The sequence below is a fragment of the Melospiza melodia genome, assembly GCF_035770615.1.
Source record: "Melospiza melodia melodia isolate bMelMel2 chromosome 7 unlocalized genomic scaffold, bMelMel2.pri SUPER_7_unloc_1, whole genome shotgun sequence".
In the NCBI taxonomy this organism is placed as follows: Eukaryota; Metazoa; Chordata; class Aves; order Passeriformes; family Passerellidae; genus Melospiza; species Melospiza melodia.
In genome coordinates this window covers 10,830,356-10,851,980 of record NW_026948497.1, presented here as the reverse complement: position 1 = coordinate 10,851,980, position 21,625 = coordinate 10,830,356, and the positions used below count along the sequence as shown (strand labels likewise).

The following is a 21,625-nucleotide window of genomic DNA, read 5'->3' as shown; positions in this document are numbered from 1 at the left end:
CTTTATTTTCACTCCAAGGGATTCCTAGTTGGGTGAGCAGCACTCAGCTGGGAGGAAACTAACTCAGGTTAACAAACCTGTTCCCCTGCACACAGACTATCAGAATAACCTGAAAGTGCTCTACAGTCAGAAAATGGCACCTGGATTGAGCAGGAAGAAGAGCAGATATATTCCCTCAAAGCCAGAACGGGTCTTGGATGCACCAGAGATATTCAACGACTACTGTAAGTAGGCTACAGGTGTGGAGAGTATTATTAATAATTGGTTAGCTGAGAAAGGCCACACTGATATAATGCCACTGGTTAAGCTGAAGGAGAAAAGTCAGCAGTCAGCAAGCTGAAAGGAAGAGTCAGCAGCGACCTTGCTGCAACATGAGGATAGGGAGTTGAGATTAGTCCTGAATATATCCTAAGAATATGTAGAAAGTATCAAAAGTAGAACCATAGGAATGTAGAAGTAGGCATAGGTGCTGATATGTAAGCTGACCAATCCTGAGCTCAACTTTTGCAATATGTATGAAGCTCATTATGAACTGTATTTAACCCGCCGTACTGATCAATAAAATCGAGCCTGTGATGATCAAACTGATGTCCTGGTTCCCTTCCGCCGACAAATGGTGGAGAATGCGGGCATAACCGAATCTCTGCCCTTTTTCTCGGATTAAAAGAAAAAGGGATTACGCCACGGTCGGGGAAGTTGGGTTTGGGTCATTGAAGCTGGGACGGTGCCGGAATTTGAAGCACCCTTAACGTTCACAACTGTGACTTAAGCCAATACGTGTCCGCCGGAGCCTGGAGAGCTGCAACAGCGCGCGCTGATTAATAGGTATGGATAGGCAAGCGGCATATGATTTATTTACCGCCTATTTAGAGCGGCGTGGGATAAAAGGGATAGATTTAAAAAAGGAGCTACCAGAGTTATTAGCTTATGGCCATGCTAAGGGTATCTTTTCTAATCCTCATACAGTTCATGAGCTAGCAGAGTGGAGGAAGTTTGGGGAAATATTGTGGGATACAGTGCTAGACGATGATAAGTCAGCAAAGAAATTCGGGAAGTTATGGCGGGTGGTGTATAACACGTTACTTCAGCAGGTCTCTGAGAGAAAGGCAGCAGAAAGGGCAACAGAAGCTCATAAGAGGAATATAGGGTATGGTCGTGAAGATGATCCCCTGGCACCTTCTGTAACTAAGGTACTTATGCCTAAGAGTCCCCAGCAAAGTGGTGTGGAGGATTTTCCTATAGGCGCAGTGGAACCGTCTGCACCTTTCCTGTCAGAGGGGGAGGGCGAGTCGGATGGTGGGGGTAAGAGCAAGCCAGCTTTGCCTCCGCCACCAGCTTCAGGCGGGTCGGATGGTGGGGGTAGGGGCAAGCCAGCTTTGCCTCCGCCACCAGCTTCAGGTGGGTCGGATGGTGGGGGTTGGAGCAAGCCAACTTCGCCTCCGCCGCCAGCTTTGCCTCCGCCACTTCCCCTGGGTGAGCCGGCTCCGGTTTCACTGTCAGCTCCAGCGGGGGGGCCGCTTCCCCCGCGCGAGCCAGCCTCTGCTCCACTGCCTTCCCTGTGCGAAAGCTCGGGGTCTGTACCAAAGCGCCAGCAGCATAGCACCCTTAAAGGGCCAGATCCCATCCCAGGGGCACACCGTGATCCATGGGGGGAGATGGCTAAACAGAGGAGGGAAGCTTGGGCTGCTTTGGCGAAAGAAGTAATGCAAATGGGGGATGGTGAGGCGGTGGAAATAGCTTCTAGTCTTGCATGTCCAGTTACATACACACCACAGTATGATGCACAGGGGAACCTTACGCATAATATAGCAGAATATACTCCCTTAGATTGGAAGCTGTTAACTCAGCTACGTTCTACGGTTAGTCAGTTTGGAGTAAAAAGTGAACCTGTTAAGCAAATGTTAGATTATCTTTTTAATACTCAGGTTTTATGTCTTAATGATTTAAGAGGAATAGTTCGGTTGATATTTACTCAGCATCAGCAGTTATTGTTTAATGCACATGACCCATTACATGGAGTAATAGTAAAGGAGCTGATTGGCTTAGGGGCATTTTTACATTCAGAGGCACAGATGATATCGGGAGAAGATAAACTTAGAGAGTCTATGCAGTTAGTGCGTGCTGCAATAGACATGGTTAAAGAGCCAGGAGGGTTACCGGCTTATATGGGCATTAAACAAGGTAGAGAAGAATCATTTGGAAATTTTATCGATAGAGCAGCTACTGCTATAGATCGGGCTGGTGTTGCAGAGCGCTATTGAAAACGTGTGCCTTGCAAAATAGCAATCCAGCAACCCAAAGAGTGTTAGCTACTTTAGGGGCAAACTGGACTATTGAGGAAGCATTAGAGCAAATGGCATTAATGCCAACAGCTTCACAGGCATTTATAGCAGAAGCCTTAAAGGAATTAGGATTAGGGTTGCAAAAGCATAGTCTACTCAAAATCAGGTGTTAGCTGCTCTTGCTCCTCTCCAAAGCGGCTCACTGGCATTCACGTAAAGAGGCTCGAGACCATTCATCAAGTGTTACCAATACAGCAATGAGGGACAGACACAAGTTGCCGCCCTGACATCGGAGACACCAGCTGCTGCCGTAACATCGCTGCTACCTCGTGTCTGCAACCCGCAACAACCGGGAGCCTCGGCTTGGACTTATCAGCAGCAGTAGACGTCACACTAATGACGAACCGGCCTGAGAGGATACCCACTGGAATAAAGGGTCCTCTTATATTAAATGGACAAACATGTGGAGCATTATTGCTGGGACGTTCCTCTATAACTATGTTGGGATTATTTGTTTTGCCTGGTGTTATCGATGCGGACTTTACAGGGGAAATATAAATTATGGCTTACACCCTTTATCCTCCGATTAAAATTACAAAAGGACAACGCATTGCACAATTGGTACCACTGTCACAAATGACATCGGGAATACAATCATTTACTGGGCAAGCACGGGATGAAAAAGGTTTTGGCTCTACTGGTGTTACCCTTTTAACTGTGGATTTACAAAATAGACCAAAACAAAAGGTTGAAATTACCTATGGGCATCAAAGCATAACCCTTTATGGATTATTGGATACAGGAGCAGATACTAGCATCATTTCTCCAGAAGCATGGCCACAACATTGGCCTCTATTTCCCTCATCAAACATGCTCACAGGAGTGGGAGGATTTACATTGGCAAGCAGGTCGCCGTCTTTGTCTGTGTGCATTGAGAATCAACAAATATCTGCTGTGTTTTCAATTGTTCAACTGCCTCCTACAGTTTCCTGCTTAATTGGAAGGGACATTTTAACACAATTGGGAGTGGTGTTAACTAATCAGCACCCTTTGGGGTAATTGCCATTGCTTGGACTTTCCCCATTCCACTCACCTGGAAAACGGATACACCGGTGATGGTTAAGCAATGGCCATTAAAAGGGGAGAGTCTTATGCATGCCCATGAATTGGTACAGGAACAATATACAAAGGGACACCTACGACTGTCCACAAGCCCTTGGAATACACCTATTTTTGTAATCAAAAAGAAATCAGGGAAATATCATTTGATACATGATTTGAGGGCTGTAAATGACCAAATGGAACCAATGGGGGCCTTACAGCCTGGTCTTCCAAATCCAGCTATGATTCCAGAACACTGGCCACTTTTAATTATTGACCTAAAGGATTGTTTTTTCACTATTGGCCTGCATCCTGATGACATGAAGAGATTTGCATTTACTTTACCAGCAATAAATCGTGGGGAACCAGATAAAAGATTTGAATGGACATCTCTTCCGCAGGGCATACGCAACTCTCCCACTTTATGTCAGCTTTATGTTGATGCTGCATTACAGCCACTACGTCGTAAATGGCCAGCAACTATAATATATCATTACATGGACGATATTTTGTTTGCACAGCAACAGCCATTCTCCTCTTTACAGATTAACACCATTAAAAATACTCTTGCTGCATATTCACTTGTTATTGCTGCAGAGAAAATTCAGACTACAAAGCCCTGGAAATATTTGGGATGGACTTTGACGGATCAAATAGTGATACCACAAAAATTGGAATTACAATTGAACATTAAAACTCTACATGATGCACAGAAGTTGCTGGGAGACTTACAGTGGCTGAAGCCTATTGTGGGAATACCAAATCACTTATTAGAAGCCCTACGGCCTTTGTTAAAAGGTGTGGACCCTACTACTCCTGTACACCTGACAAAGGAGCATCGTCTTGCCTTGCAGCAAATCAGTAACTGTGTACAGCAAGGGTATGTGTCTCGTCGACAATTCGACCACCCCATTGACCTTACTATCTGGAATAGCCCTTGCCACTTGCTTGGTGCTCTCTCTCAGTTGCAAAAGAAAACGGGGGAGATACGGGTGTTGGAATGGTTGTCACCACCGCTACAGCACAAGAAAACAATATCTTCAAAAATTGAACAATTGGCTGCATTAATCAAAAAGGGGCGTCTCAGAATTCTTGAAGTGGATGGTAGAGAACCTGCTAATATTAGATTGCCTATGGAAAAAGAAACCTTGGACTGGTACTTGATAAATTCAAAGAATTTACAAGAAGCATTATTGATGTCACCTGCTAAAGTAGAGACTAGTAAATTAGTGCCTAGAGTTTTGCAATGGATGACAGAATGGAACTGGATTACTCGACCTTTGAGAGAAGAAAACCCCATAGAAGGAGCTATTACAGCTTTTACAGATGCAGGAAAGAAATCAAGGCGTGCTGCTGTTACCTGGCAAGAAAAGGGACAATGGAAGCATCAACTCCTCACAGCAGACCCTGCAGATAGCTTACAAACTTTGGAATTGTTAGCAGTAGTATGGGCGGTGTCCAACTCACAGGAGCCTTTAAATGTGGTCACAGACTCTATGTATGTTGCAGGAGTAGTCAAACGAATAGAGGAAGCAGCAATTAAGGAAGTGAATAATAAACGATTGTATGAGTTACTGATACAGTTAAGGAAAGCTTTACGGGAAAGAGCAAACGGTACCCTTAAGCAGTATATTGACAAACATCAAGATTTGGCAGATCCACAAGCATGTTTGGCTAAGGTTTTGTATGTGATTAACCATTTATGCATTTTTGGGGAAGATGATACCCCCCCTGCAATGAAACATCATCCGAGGTCAGGTCAGGAAAATACTAAGGAAACAGAGGTCTGGGTTAAGTATAAGAACCCAAGTACAGGATTATGGGAAAAACCTGCAAAAGTATTATATTGGGGTCGGGGGTATCTTTGTGTTTCTTCACCTACAGGGCCTTTGTGGGTGCCTGCTAAGTGGACTAAACCTGTTTTTGATGCAGCCTCTGGTGGATCACCTTACGGAGGAGGACAGGGAGCGACTGGGGAAGAAACTGCTTCTAGTCCTACAACCACTACTGTTTCAATTGAAGGGGTACTCGGAAGCGGTGGACAGAGCACTGACACGTCACTACCGGACGGCCCAGGAGTTGATTGGTTTCATTGACTCAATATCAACTTTTCACTTAACAGATCCAGCGAAACTACATTGCCTTGACTGTCACAATCCACATTGTGCTGCCTGGATAGCTCTATGTTGTGGGGGTTGTAAAAGAACTTTTTGGATAGAACAATCATTATTACGGGATTTGTGGTGTCATACTTGTGAACACGAGCATACGTGGGGAAAAAGCTGGCAAGATGAATTAAGGAGACAAACAGGGCAAAACGCATATATAGCTTTAAATCTTTATGAGTCTCCTGAACAGAAGGTTCTTGCTTATTATCGATGGGAAATACAATGTATTGTGAATAGAATTAAGGTTCAAAGTAAATCACGTATAGTTTCTATAAGGTGTAGGAAATTAGTGCCTTTAACACAGCATTCAGTTGTAGGACCCTTCCAAGGGGATCCTGATAGAGCATTAGATTGCTGCATTGATAAGTTGCAAAAATTAAGTTTGAAAGTGGCAGGACCAGTGAAATTAGGAGCAGCAAGATTGAAGACAGATAAGAAAAAGAAGGCAAAATAGAGAACGGTCTCATTTGAATAGGGGTATCAGTGATTGCTAATTAATTTTCTATGATTAGAACACTTTTACAGTTGTGGGACCCTCAGGAAGATATAGTTGTTGAGGAGGATAACGAACAAGATCTACGATTACGAAATAAGATACATCTTGTGTTAAAGAAAGACCTTGAGCTGTTAGCCTCATATAGTAAAAAGGCTGAAGAGGCTTTGCGATCACCACCATTGAATTGGTTGCTTTGGGTTGAAGAACCAGAATTTTATACTGGTCCTTACTTACATTCGCTTCCTTGTTATGTTTGCAAAAAGGATAAAGATAAATGCTATGCATGGGTAGCTTTGCATTGTGCAGATTGTAATCAGGTTTATTGGTATCCACAGAGGTCATTGGGATATTTATGGTGTACATCTTGTTTTGGAAAGTGGATTCGAAATCATATCTGGGTTAGAGCTCTTGAACAAAGTACTGGCCTGCCAGGACGGACAGGATTACAGCTCTTTGAGAGTGCAGAACAAGTGGTTATAGCATATCTTAGGTGGAAGTTACAGGAAAACCTTAGAATATTTGAAATTACTAAAGCCTCACGCATCATAGCAGCTCGCTGCAAAGCTGATTTGCCTTCAAACTTACCTCGTGCTATACTTGTGAGCAAGGATGCTGATTTAGAATTAGATCAGTATATTCAAGAATTGACTCAGCCTTACAATAGACAATCTAGCAAACCAGGGAAAAGACAGCGAAGAAAGAAAAAACAACGTAAGCAGAAGGAAGAAAAGGAGAAGCAAAGCAAGCAGAAAGAAAAATGAGGTTTGTTTTTGTTATACTGCTCAATGCTGTAGCAAGTGAAGCAGTAGGAGTAACACACTTTAGTCAACCAAGGGAAAATTTATGGGTAACGCTTGCTAATCAAACTAACCAATCATCACTTTGTCTTTGTCTTGGAGGAGTCACTAACCCATTTCGAACATGCCTGGTGGGACTTCCGGTGTGGTCTCCTGGAGAATTTTGCAGTTTGATAAACAATCAAACCTTATGTATGTCTAACATGTCAAACATCACATTGCCGGTGCAACAAGGGTATACTGCAGGTCAGAGTGATGGCTATCGTCAATGCTTACTAATCCAATCACTTAACACCTCTTTGCATTCTCCTCCTGAAGAACTGGATCTTTTTGGAAGTACAAATGCCAGCATATCTAACACTACAGCTGGTGGATGGTTTAGCTTCAAACTTTTGGGTGCTCAGAATTTAAACCAACCTAAAGAAACATGGGCCACCCTAGATTCATCCCTGAATGTGAGTGAATTCTCTCCACAGCATTACAGTCAATGTAACGGCACAAATATCACAGCACCAATGAAATTACCCACAGGAATATTTTTGATTTGTGGAGACAGGGCATGGAATGGTATACCAGCTAAACCACAGGGTGGACCCTGTTTTTTGGGAAAATTGTCACTGTTTCATCCTAATGTGTCCTTGCTAATGCAGCTGAGTCAAAATTCAAACAGGAAAAAACGTAGCATACATGACTTAGACTGCAGCAAGATAGGAGATCCATGGTTTTGGGGCACATTCAAACAGGTGGTGGTTTCAACTATCTTACCAGGAGGATCTGCCAATAAAGCCATGAATTTAGCAAAACAATTAGGATGCTGGGCAAGGGATGAGCTGAACAAGACATCACAAATTCTAGACATGTTAACTGCAGATGTGCAAAGTGTTAACCATGCTGTTTTGCAAAATAGAGCTGCTGTAGATTTTTTGCTCTTAGCACAAGGACATGGATGTGAAGAGTTTGAGGGAATGTGTTGCATGAATCTGTCTGATCATTCGGTGTCCATTCACACTAAGATAAAAGAATTACAACAGGGACTTCACAAACTTAAGGAAGAAGACGGTTTAGGAATTGACGAATGGCTTAAAGGCTTGGGACTCGGACCGTGGCTGAGGAACCTTGTGATCTATGCTATAGGACTGCTGGGTGTAATCTTACTGTTTTTGCTTATTTTGCCTTGTATCTTTAACTGTATTCAAAACATGGTCAGCCGTACAATAGCAAAAACATGGCAAACTAATCTCCTTGCACAAGAAGAAAACGGGGGAAATGTGGAGAGCATTATTAATAATTGGTTAGCTGAGAAAGGCCACACTGATATAATGCCACTGGTTAAACTGAAGGAGAAAAGTCAGCAGTCAGCAAGCTGAAAGGAAGAGTCAGCAGTGACCTTGCTGCAACATGAGGATAGGGAGTTGAGATTAGTCCTGAATATATCCTAAGAATATGTAGAAAGTATCAAAAGTAGAACCATAGGAATGTAGAAGTAGGCGTAGGTGCTGATATGTAACTGACCAATCCTGAGCTCAACTTTTGCAATATGTATGAAGCTCATTATTAACTGTATTTAACCCACCGTACTGATCAATAAAATCGAGCCTGTGATGATCAAATTGATGTCCTGGTTCCCTTCCGCCGACAAGCAAGATATTAGGAAGGTTAAAGCTTAAGAATGGAGCTCTGTGTGTTGTGTTTTAAGGCTTACAAGCAGGTATTGTATTCGAAATAAGCAAGCATTGTTTTAAGCAAAGGTACGTGTGCTTATGGTGTGTGAAAAATTGCAAAAGTTTAGTAGTAATAAAATGGTTCTAAAAATAGTAATACAATTAGAGTAATAATAATTTGGACAATTTGAATTAGGACAATACAAGACAACAAATACAAAGAGTTACGGACCTCTGGGTACCTTTTTCTGGGCAGCATGAGCCCAAAAAAGGACCCCCGCTAACAAAGATTAACCCTTAAAAACAATAGCCCATTGCATATTCATGCACTTCATACATGATGCATAAATTCCGTTCAAACACAGGATTCTGTCTGGTCAGTGTCAGCTTCTTCCTCTGAATCCTAACAGCACCTTCGAGGCAGGAAGAAGTTCGTTTCTTCTGGTAAGAGAGCAATAAATTATTTTTCTCTGAAAGATTCAGGTGTCCTGTGGCTGCTATCTCGCTGGAAGTCCTTTCTTTAAAAAAGTATCCTACGTGGCATCGTTTCTATTTTAACAATTTGTATAACCTAAAACTATATTTAACATGGTACTTAAGAGAATTAATACAGCATTACTTTCTAACACAACACATATAATATTCATTTAATATTTGCGAAAAGCCAATCATAAAATACAGGCATTTTCACATTTACCATATGTATTTTGGTGTATTGATTAGTAGTGCTGTGTTAACAGTTTAATAATAAATGTAGTCTTGTAATTAAAAGGTAACTTTTGTAGTTAAAAGAAGAACTATGTCAGTGAGGTTTTTTTAAAGGAAGGAATGAGGCACTCGCATCAGATAGCAGCCACAGGACACCTGAATCTTTCAGAAAAAAGAATTTTTTGCTCTCTTACCAGAAGAAACGAACTTCTTCCCGCCTCAAAGGGGCTGTTAGGATTAGAAGGAAGAAGTTGATGATGGCCAGACAGAATCCTGTGTTTGAATGGAATTTATGCATCATGTATGAGGTGTATGAATATGCAACGGGTTATTGTTTTTAAGGGTTAATCTTTGTTAACCGGCGCCCTTTTTCAGGCTCGTGCTGCCCAGAAAAAGGTACCCGGACATCCATAATTCTTTGTATTTGTTGTCTCGTATTGTTCTAATTCAAATTGTCCAAATTATTATTACTCTAATTGTATTACTGTTTTTAGAACCATTTTATTACTATTAAACTTTTAAAATTTTAAAAACAAGTGATTGGCGTTTTTCACAGGAGTTGAGTCCCAAATATATTTTGGTGTCGCTGAGAGAGGTATTTTTAATTTATTTGATGAAGGGGGTACTTTTGGATCTCTCAGGAGTGCAAAGGGGAGCAGGGGAAGCGCTGAGTGCCTAGAGTGGGGGGATGCTGGAGAAAGGGGACCCTGGAACACCTGATGTAAAATTTCAATAGCGAATGTGAATTTTACTTCTATACCTTTTATTTTAAAGCAAGCACGCAGCGCTGGGTGGCTGGGGAGTCACTGCTCCACTCATAGCACACACAGTTCAGTAAATTATATATACCGTTTTTAAGCCTACAAAGCATTTTCCAATATGCTTGGTTAGTCCAAATTAGCAAATATCAATAAGCTGGGAGCAGTAATTTCACAATATTTCTAGGTGGTCATTGATTGCTATCCTTCTTGTGATTGTCTGAAGGGAGGCCTTGCACTGGTGTCTGCTACATGATTTGTCAAGTGCATCAAGCTTTTTATTATACATAAGCTTTTAATTGCTTTGTTACAATATCTCTTAGCTTTACCCCAACTTCCTCTATTTTATTCTAAGCATCAGTCGTCTTGCTGCCTCATCTCTTTTGCTCTACTATACTTCTTTGATTTTGATGCTTTATTTGTCTATTTGGTCAGAAAGTTTCAAAACCTTTCTTTGTGTCTTGTTTTGGACACAGCAGATAGAAGCATTTGCTGTTTCCATTCCCAATTGGCACGTGTCACAAAAACAATTTCCACAGAATCAGGGGAGGGTGAGCCCTGGGACCCCCAAAACCCCCTCAGCATGCCTGAGCAGGACCCGGGAGAGGGGGAATGCCCAGGACCCACAGGCCCCCCATCAGCTGTGAGAAGAGGGACCCCCATAAGCCCAAAATAAGGACACTGGAAACGGGGCACTCCTGGGAGAGGTTTTTGGAATTCTTGATTTTTGGAGGTATTTCTGGCCACCAGACACTCAGTGACTTCTAGAGATGGACTTGGCCAGTGGGACCTTCAAAGCCAATGTCCTGGCTTAGGGCAATTTTGGGAGGAAAAACTCTAAAGGTGTTTCCTGTAGAAGAGCAAAGTCAAGTGGCCCCTCCTCCAGCTGGTTCTGGAAAAGTATTTTCTTTGAGAGAAGTGGAAAAAACTGTTTATTGAACAGGCAAAGCACTCACCAGCCCCAAAAATGAACAGTATTAAACAATAAAATCTCTTGCTGCTCCAAAAGAGATGACAAACTCACAAAGTCCCTCCGTGAGCTGTAGCATGGCTTGCTCAGTCTCTTATCAGTCTCTTATCAGTCTCTCTGGTGCTGGAAATGCCGTGGCCCAGCCCCGGTGGGGCACAGGTGTGAGCACCTGGTGCTCTTCTGGGTGTTCAATCCAGAGCAGGTTTAGACAGGTCCAAAGAAAAGGATAAACCAAAAACCACAGTCCAGGGAGCTTCTCTTCCTCTGCTAGCTCAAACTGACTAACAGCAAAGGAGGGCTCTGTCCCGCTGTCTGTCCATCTGCAGACAAGAGAGGAGCAGGAATGTGGAGGAGTGAGAGAGGTTCTGAAAACAAACTCCGTGCTTCTTCTTCCTCCCTCTCTGCTCTCAGAACCAGTGTTAAAGGTGCAAAGCTTATTTCAGACAAATGGGGATACGAGCATCATAATTTCACCCCTGGGACCCCCAAAAGACCCTCAGCCTGTAAGCAGGACCCGGGAGAGGGGGAATGCCCAGGCCCCACAGCCCCCCCAGCAGCTCTGAGAAGAGGGACCCCCATAAGCCCAAAGTGAGGACACTGGAAACAGGGAACTCCTGGGAGAGGTTTTTGGACTCCTTGATTTTTGGAGGTATTTCTGGCCACCAGACGTCCGGTGACTTCTAGAGATGGACTTGGCCAGTGGGACCTCCGAAGGCAATGCACTCACATCTTGTTTTTCCCCCAAATCAGGATTTCCCATTCCCAAACCTCATCTGGATGGAGAAGGCTGTGAGGAAGAGGAAGATGCCCCAGGGCACTGAGGCAGGTGAGAAGGAAGTCAGTGCCCCTTTTCCCCTCTGTCCTGCTCCGTCTCCCAGCCCAGCACGGCCCCAGGTGCAGCACAGCCCCACTGCTGATGCTGTCCAGCCAGGGATGCACTGGGGGGATCTCCTTCCCCTTCCCTGTGGCACGGAGGCGAATCCCAGCCTCTCCTTGTCCTTCCTCCCCCAGGGAAGGAGCTGAGGATGGAGACCAGGGAGGACAAATCCTCACAGCAGAACCTGGTGGAAGAGGCCATTTTGAGCGGCTCCAGGGCACAGGAATCCACTGGGGAGGAAAAGCCCCGGAGATCCCTCAAGAGGAGGGGCTGCAAACCCAGCCCAGGGTGCTCCGAGGAGGAGAGACTCAGCCTGTGCCTGGAAGGCAGCCAGAGATCTGGCCAGAGCGCTGAAGTGGTGGTCCATCAGCAGCTTGATGATGGCAAGAAGCCCCACCAGTGCTTGGAATGTGGGAAGAGTTTCGGCAGGAGCGACCACCTGCTCATCCACCAGAGGACCCACACCGGGGAACGGCCCTATGAGTGTAGGGAATGTGGGAAGAGCTTCAGGATCAGCTCCCACCTGACTGTCCACCAGAGGATCCACACCAATGAACGGCCCCACAAGTGTGGGGAATGTGGGAAGAGCTTCAGGATCAACTCCAACCTGATCGCCCACCAGAGGATCCCCACCAATGAACGGCCCTATAAATGTGGAGAATGTGGGAAGGGCTTCAGGAGGAGCTCCAGCTTGGAACTCCACCAGATGATCCACACTGGGATACGACCCTTTGTGTGTGGGGAGTGTGGGAAGGGCTTCCGTGACAGCTCCCGCCTGATCATCCACCAGACAATGCACACTGGGGAGTGCCCCTACACGTGCTCAGAGTGTGGGAAGAGCTTCTTTGAGAACTCCAGCCTGATTCTGCACCAGAGGATCCACACTGGGGAGAGGCCCTACAAGTGCAGGGAATGTGGGAAAAGCTTTAGGCAGAGCTGCCATCTGAATGCCCACCAGAGGATCCACACTGGGGAGAGGCCCTATAAGTGCAGGGAATGTGGGAAAAGCTTCATCGACCCCTCCGGCCTGAGTGTCCACCAGAGGATCCACACTGGGGAGAGGCCTTACAGGTGTGGGGAATGTGGGAAAAGCTTCAGTCAGAGCACTAGGCTGATTCTGCACCAGACGATCCACACCAGGGAGAGGCCTTACAGGTGTGGGGAATGTGGGAAAAGCTTCAGTCAGAACTCTAGGCTGATTGCCCACCAGAGAATCCACACTGGGGAGAGATCCGATGAGTGTTCTGAGTGTGGGGAGAGGTTTCAGAGCCGATACCGTCTCCTCAAGCATCAGCAGATTCACACAGAATAGAGGCCCTTCTGCTGCCCTGACTGCAGGAAGGCCTTTTAGAAAAACTCCACTCTCATCACCCACCAGTGGATCCACACTGGGGAGAGGCCCTGACAGTGTCCCAAGTGTGGGAAGAACTTCTCCCAGAACTCTGCCATGACCCAACACCAAGGGAGGCAGCAGTAAGGGATGCCCAACAAGTGCCCTGTGTGCAGGAAGAGTGTTGCCTTGATTTTTAAAGATTTTCTGAGCCTTCTAATGTTTACATTCTTGTAGCAAACTTTCTCTAACACTTTCTGTAAATAACTTCTTGTTTGGCATTCTTTTATAGAAGAAGAAAAATATGATGGACTGTTAGTTTGTCCAGTGTCATTGGAGAGGTGGCACTTTCACCCTCCAATCCATGGTCGCTTTTAGAAAACTGTAAATGTTGGAGTCAGGAAATAAACTTCCCTTTTCTTCCCCTTGAGAGCAGCAGTGTGTGCACTCGTGTTGTTTTGTGTCCTACAGTGACAGGAAGAGCTTTGAGTGCTGCTTCAACTCCATCCCCCATTGGGGACCCCCACTGGATGGTCCACAGTGACCCTCGCTGGGCGGAGACTTGGTCATCCATGATCCTGGTGATCCATGTTGGGAAGACGCCTGGCTGGTGGTCCCCACATCTTCCTGGCTCTCCTTGGGCACTTGGACACGGCCAGAGAAAAATCCATTGGGATGCAAACAGACATCAGAATTTCATAGTGGACAGCACAGTTTTTTACTTTCGACCCCAAAACAGTCTCACCTTTTGTATCCAGTCATTGCTTCGAGTGGCATCCAGAATTCCAAATGGTGTTGGAGGTCTTTTCCAACCTGAATCATTCCATGATTCTAATTCTCTCTGGCCCACCAGCATCTTCCACAGCCAAATGGTGATTGACTGGGGCAAAACCCAGGATTTTGGAGACAATGGAGTGGAAATCTTTCTAGAAAAGGTCCTTTCTACCCGCCCAGGCACACGGATACTCAGCCAGCATGGACACATAAATGCTTTTATTTTGGCCTTTATTTTCTTTCCTTTTCCATTATCCTTCACCCAACATTGGGGTAAATATAAAGACATTCAACTAAGACATGGATGGTGACATTGTGGGACTTGGGTGGGAACATGGTAGGGATGGGGACAAGGACGTGGGTGGGGATATGGTGGGGATGTGGACAAGGACCTGGGTGGGGATGTGGTGGGGATGTGGACAAGGACCTGGGTGGGGATGTGGTGGGGATGTGGACAAGGACCTGGGTGGGGATATGGTGGGGATGGGGACAAGGACATGGCTGTGGATGGCGATATTGGGCATGGGGGGTGTCACAGATAGAGATGGTGACATGGGGCTCTATGGCCATGGATGAGGAAATGGGGGACATGGCCATGGATGGTGACACAAGTGGCCTAGAGACAAGTCCATGGCTTGACATGTCCATGCCATGGGGTGTCCCATGGCCAAGGACAACACATCCCCACCACCACCATGATACTGTCCCTTTCATGCTGCCATTTATTCCCTGCTCCTCCCCATTGTCACCCCACTGTGAACCCAGCCAGGGACAGGGGTGACATTTGGGGACACTCCTGTCCCCACTCCAGCACATACCTGGGGCCAGCAGAGAAGGGGATGAAGGACGACGGGGACCGTTCCTTGCTGTTTTCCAGACTGAACCTCAGAGGACTGAACACCTGGGGTGACACCAACACAGTCACACCGAGGGGACACAGCTGTCACCACCATGGTGACAGGGACACCTCATAGGGTGGCCCTACCTCACGCTTGGGCCAGAGGTCTGGGTTGTGGTGGGTCCCATAGATGCTCATCAGGCAGATGACCCCTGCTGGGATGGGAATGGCCACTTTAGGGACAGCAGATGAGGATGGGTGGTGACACTGGGGACACCCTGGCCATGCCATACCCTTGGGGATGACACAGCCATCACACAGGGGGATGTCCTCGGTGCAGCGCCGGGACACAGCAGTGACAGGAGGGTGCAGCCGCAGGCTCTCCTTGATGCATATGGTGGTGAAGGGCAGCTGGGACAGGTCGGCCCTGGGGACAAGCGGGGGTGGCATCGTGTCCCCAAGCCACATGACCGGGGTGGCCCTGGGGACATCTCACCATTCAATGTCTGCAGTGTCCCGGCCAGCCAGGAGCTCCTGTACCTGCTGGCGGCATCGCTCCTGGTGCTCAGGATGGCCGGCCAGGTTGTAGAAGAGCCATGCCAGGCCACTGGCCGTGGTGTTATGGCCTGTGGGGACACTGGGTGAGTGAGGGGACACTGGAGTGGCTCCTCCCCAGTGGCACCTGGGAGCTCGTGCTCACCCTCAAACATGAAGGTGTCAGCCTCAGCCGCGATGTCCTCGTCCGACAGGGTGCGGCCATTCTCGTCCTGCAGAGGCAAGATGAGCCACGGGCCACTGGGGCCACCAGTCTGTGGGCCACCTGGGGCCAAATCCCATCCATGGCCACCACCCTATGGCACCACCATCCCACTGGCCACCAGCTCTATGGTCAATGCTGCCCATGGCCACCACTGTTCCCCTGTAGCCACCAGTCTATGTCCAAGCTTCCCATGGCCACCAGCATCCTACTGGCCTCTATGGTCAATCCTTCCATGGCCACCACCACTCTCTTGACCACTTTCATGCCCCATGGCCACCACCCCAGCCCCACCTTGGTGAGCAGCAGGATGTACTCGCTGGGCTGCCTGTACCAGGGACCATGTGGGGACACTGTGGCCACCAGCATGGATGATAGCAGGACCATTGGGGCCACCAGAATGGCCAACAGGGACAGTGATTGGACAGGATGGCCAGTGGGGACCATGGCAGAGCCAGCACAGCCACCAGGATGGCCAGCAGGGACAATGGTAGGGCCACCAGGATGGTGTCATGATCCGCTCGTACAAGCGAGGGTCATGATGGTTTGTTAACTGATCTGAGTGCAAAAGCAACACGGAAGGGGATTTTGGTATTAATCAAAACAAATGCACCTCTTGTTGAGTGCCCACAGCAGATGTGATGGAAGGATAAGAAAGGAGAATAAAGGAGAGAGAGAGAGAGAGAGAGAAAGAGGGGAGGAATAGCTGCCAGTGGAGAGATGAAACCCTCGTGGTCCAGCCAATAGATCCGTCTTGTCACGTCAGGGAGAATCTCAAAGTCTTGGTTCTGTTATAGTCCTCCACCAAGGGGGGGAGCAGGTAAGTCTATTGAAAGCACCGAGAGGGAACAGGTGAGTTTACAGACAGTCCATGTTCTCAGCAGTGAGTGAGACCAATTGTTTTCTTGGTCCAGGGAACACACCTGCAGGCAACACTTGGCAAACATCTGGCTTCAGTTCGGCCAGCCCCCTGTGTTAGAGTCATAGGGGTCTCAGTCTCAGCCCTTGGGAGGGGGCTTCAGTCTTCGTCACAGCGGTCGTGAGGCAGCTGAGGGAAACCTCAGAGTGTCTCTTACAGATGATCAGTGGGGACAGGTGTCAATCACTCCTGGCCGTGGGTCTCATAGCTGAAGATGCACTTCTGGAGCGTGTCCAGGGTGAGGAGGCTCAGGGGCTGCAGCTCCTCCAACTCCACCGGCCCCCACCAGCTGCCACTGCTGCTGCCGCCCACTTGGCCTGCGGGGAAGGGCTGGGTTGGGGAGGGAACAGGGAGGGGATCAGGGACATGGGATAAATTTGGCGGTGGGACAGGGGTGGGAGAGGGGGAGGAGTTGAAGAGAAGGTGTGGAACAGGAATGTGGTGATAAATGAGGGGTGGGGTTGGGGTTTGGGGGCAGCTTTGAGTTTGGGGTATGGGACAGTACAGAATTTGGGTACAGGACGGGGCTCGGGGTGCAGGACAGGACTCAGGATGCAGCAGTGGGTGCAGGACAGAATTTTGGGTGCAGGACTGTCCTATGGTGACATTATGATGCTTGTATCCCCATCCATGTGTTCTGTTTATGCTGGATATTATGTTCTGTGCCTTCAAGACTGGCTCTGAAGAGCGAAGTTTTGTTTTGGTTTTGTTATCAGCCGCTCCCCCACGGCTGGCGGGACACAGAGACAGGGCAGTGCATGGTGCTGCTTTTGCTTTTTGCTTGGCTTTTTGCTTTGCTCTTGCTTTTGTTTCTGCTCATTACTTAGTTTAGCTAAGCACTCCGAATTTTTCCCTGGACTGTTTCTCCTTTCTCTTTTTTGGAACCACTCAAACCTGCTCCGGACTGGGACCTGGGAAACACTGAGAGTTTGCACCTTGTGGCTGCAGCAGCTGCCCCAGCACCGGAGGGACTGATAACAGAGCGACCACTCCCAAGAGAGACTTTCTGAATTTGTCATCTTTTTCAGAGTGGTGAAAGAGTGTTGTCACCTGGTATTGTTCATTTTGTGTGCTGGGGGTGCTTTGCCTGTTAAATAAACAGGTTCTTTCCACTTCTCTCCAGGGAATCCTTCCTGACCCAGTTGTGGGGAGGGGCAATGTGCGTTTGCTTTCTGGAGGAGCCCCTTTGGAGGTTTTCTCCCAAATTTGCCCCAAACCAGGACAAAATTTGGTGCCCAACGTGTGGGGCTTGAGAGAGAGTGGAAAAAACCCTGTTCTGACTGCATTTTGGTTGCCATTACTCTGTGTTGGTATAAAGCAGTTAATGGCCATGTTTTTTGAATTCATAATGTCTCTTGGGGTGGAGGCTTGCATGCATTTCTGGTCCCTAGGTGCAGAGGATCATTAATGGGACATCACACCATGATTAATATGATAAGGGAAACCAATTTATTACAAAAAGCAAGCCATATTTATATTGTTCTCTATTGTTCACACCTCAAGCTGATACATGATTGGTTAAATCCTTTTTACGCACGCATTTTGATATTTCAGTTAATTTTAGTTAGTCTTTCTTCTTCATGCATCTCGCTGTGGTTTTCTTGTCTGCCTTTGCATCCTGAACCGTCTGCTGCTGAGCGTGTTCTCCTTCTTTTGTGTCCTTCAAGGGCATGGTGACCTCACTCAGGTTCTATGAAGGCTGGATTGTGAACATGTTGCATATGTCCATTGTCCTGCAAAAAACCCTCAGCACTCCTCCCGGTGCTTTCTGGTCATTCAAGTGCCCTTCAGCTGACTGGTTTCATGCTTTGAGCTTCAGGGAATTGCCCAATCTTTCTGAAGCTGAAATAAATATCATATTAGTCAACATCTTAATTGTGTTTATATCTCACAGAATTGCCTTTTCTTTTGCCTTTGTCTAAAACTGTTCCTGTGCGGAAATCTCTGGGGGATGGTGGACATGTCAGATGCTGCGGGGACATCCCAGAGCACTTGGACCTTGGCTCTGCACAGGAGAGCTCTTCATCCCCTTTCTCTCTTTTCCTCCCTCTGCGCATGGAGGGAGCTCCTGACTTCAGTGTGTGACTCGTGTGTGCAAAGAGCAAATCTGGGCAGAATTGGGGCAGGGAGGGTTTGGGAGGACCTTGGGATCTGTGCTGGGCACAGAAGGTGCTTTCCATTTCTCTGAGGCTGTCTGCTGTGGAAAGTGGATTTAATATCCAGCAGAGGAATGACTTTTGCATTTGATGGAACTGTGCCTTCCCTTGGCTTTGTTGGCTGAAAAGATACAGAGGAGCACACACAGAGTTACACACTGCTGGATTCCAGCAGTGTTCAGATAGAAATTCCAACAGGAGGCAGGGTCAAGATGTGTGCTTGCCTTGTGGTCAGTCTTCAATACCCCTTGGTCTCTCTGGGCCCTTCCCCCAGGTGGGGCTTGGGCTCATTTGGTCCCTCAGGAGCTGGGCTGGGGGCTGCAGAGGTGGCTGTGGAGCATTGCCTGTGCTGTGCCAGGGACTGGCAGCCACTGCTGGGCTGGGATAGAGGCTCTGGGGGGATTGGGGCTCCAGGGCAGGGCAAGGCTGGACCTGCCCCTTCCTCCCCCCCACACAAAATGTTTAGAGCCAACAATCTCCTCCAGTCTGTCACAACAGGGAATGCTGGAAGTGAAATCCCTGTTGTGGCCATGGGCACCTGGCTGAGAAGGACAGTTTTGTTCCATAGGAAGGAAAGCACAGAGCCTCAGTGTTTGGAAGGCAGGTGAGAGTCTCACTAGGCCAAGGCCAGCCAGACTTGTCAGGAATGGCAGATTTTTTTTGGGAGCAGTCTTTGGATTTAGGGAATTCTGGAGGTGGAAGACCAATCTCAGCCATGCATGCCTGGAGAAGTAGGACAGTTCTTTCTCATAGGGAGGAAAGCACGGAGCCTTCCCCAGTGTTTTGGGGACAGATGGGAGGTGACTCTCCTGAAAACATTGCCTGCCACACTTGTCCTGGCAATATTCCTATGGGAAAAATTTGGAGTTGAAATCCCAGTTCTGGCCATGAGTAATTAGAAGAGATTGACAGTTCCTTTCCTAGCAAGGAAAGCACAGAGCCGCAGTGCTCCAGGAGCTGATGAAAGGCAGCCTTTGACATTCCAACATCAGCCAGAGCTGTCCGGTGGCCCCTGGGAGGCCAAGCCAGCCAGGCCTGTTCCATGTTCCCTCAGTTCCATGGGACCCAATGGTCCCTTGCTTCCATGTGTCCCTGAGGTGCCATAATGCCCCCTTGGTGACACGAGGCCCTGAAGGGTCCCAATGGTCTCCATGGTTCCATCAGGCCCCACAGAACCATAATGGTCTCTGGGTTCCATGAAGCCCCGCTGTGTCACCAAGGCCCCTTGGTTCCATGGGCTCCAGGGGTGCCACAATGATCCCCTTGGTTCCATGAGGTTCCATAGTGCCACCACGGTGTCCTTGGACCTGCTGGGACTCTCGGTGTCTTCCCAGACACCCCCAGCATGGTTACAGACACTCCCAGTATATCCCAGTTGCCTTCAGCATACTCACAGTCATTCCCAGTCACATCCACTTGGCCCAGTAAGATTCCACTTTCCACCAGTATGATCCCAGTCACTGCCAGTGAAGGGAACGGACCGGGATGGACTGGGACAGGCTGGGATGGACTGGGACACCGGGATACACCAGGCAGGATACACTGGGATACACCAGGATAAACTGGGACACACTGGGATACACTGGGACACACTGGGATATACTGGGATACACCGGGACATACCAAGACACACCAGGATACTCCAGGATACACCAGGACACCCTGGGATTCACCGTGCCCAGCACTGGGACCCACTGGGAGCAGGATCAGAGCACACTGGGACTCAGCAGGGCCAGAATTGGGGCAAAAGGGATCACAGTGGGACCCACTGGGATATACTGGGAGTGACTGCAACCATACTGGGGATGACTGGGAACACACTGAGAGTGACTGGAGTCACTGAGTCTACATTGGGGGCAACTGGGAAGACTGGGATCACAGTGGATTCCTACCGGGGTCATACTGGGAGTGACTGGGTCTGTGCTAGGGTGTCGTGGTTTTGGTTTGCTAATATAAGATCTCTTTAATTTTGAGATTTTTTTTGGCTAATGCACTAAAGAATGTGGTGGGTTTGGTGTTGGTTAATTACTAATACACTTATTTTTGGTTGTGAGATAGGATTAGGAGAAAGGTAAAGCAGGCTCAAAACTTTAAAAGGGTAGAAAGAAAAATTTTAATAATAGTAAGTAAAAAGAAAAAAAAAAGGTAGTAAGAATCAAAGCAAACTTTTTAGAATACTTCTCCCCACAACTTTTTCTTTCTCACTGACAATGTAAAGAAACTAAACTTAAGATTTCTAGTCAGTTTACTACCTCTCAAAGAGTCTTTTTTTAGTTCACTTAGGGAGAGAAGTCCCTCTTGATAAAGTTATGGAGACTTTTCTACAAAAGGAAAAAACCAGTTTTCTCGTGGTTCTCAATTTTGTCATGAATAACAACTGCCAGGGGAACCTTGCTATCGTAAAATCTTTCTTATTTCTACAAACCTTCCCACAGCTTGGAGATGGGCTATGTTAATTGATGGGGTATTGTTTTAAAGATGAGCTGTTCAAAGGCAAAAGTTCTCATTATCTATCTCTAAAATCATCTTCATCTCTGGGAGCACAGATCTTCATTTTTAGAAGCACAAGACTGTGCTCTTTCTTTGTGCAAACTTCTCATGAGATTATAGCTATTTCAACATCTGCTTACTTTAACATAGAAGCCTTTACCTAATATCAATTCAAACACTTTCATTTCCTTATAGTTTTATGTGTTATAAGGGAAAAGAGTCTTTTCTTTATAGCTTACAAGAGGATTTCAGCTCTAAAAACAAAGCATCTTCTCCCCCTCCCATCTGGGCCTTACTTACCTTCTTCTTTATTACCTTTAATATCTTCATCTTGTTTTTAATATACGTGCATGTTGTTCTTTTCTCTCACTCAGAAGAAGACTGAAGCACTGAAAAAGTTAACATCACGCCTGAAGCCTACCTAACCCACCAATAACTACTAACAGAAAGCTGTGGCTCAGTTGTGTTCAGATCAGCTTTGTAGTTAGTGTTTAGTTTTCTACGCCAGCCACAGATGTCTCTGGTCTCAGCCAGGCTAAGAAG

At 47.0% G+C, this 21,625-nt stretch overlaps 1 pseudogene; it reads left to right on the top strand.

The window, feature by feature from the left end:
* LOC134432888 (zinc finger protein 850-like) overlaps positions 1 to 21,625 on the top strand; it is a 197,787-nt pseudogene that overhangs the window by 40,687 nt on the left and 135,475 nt on the right.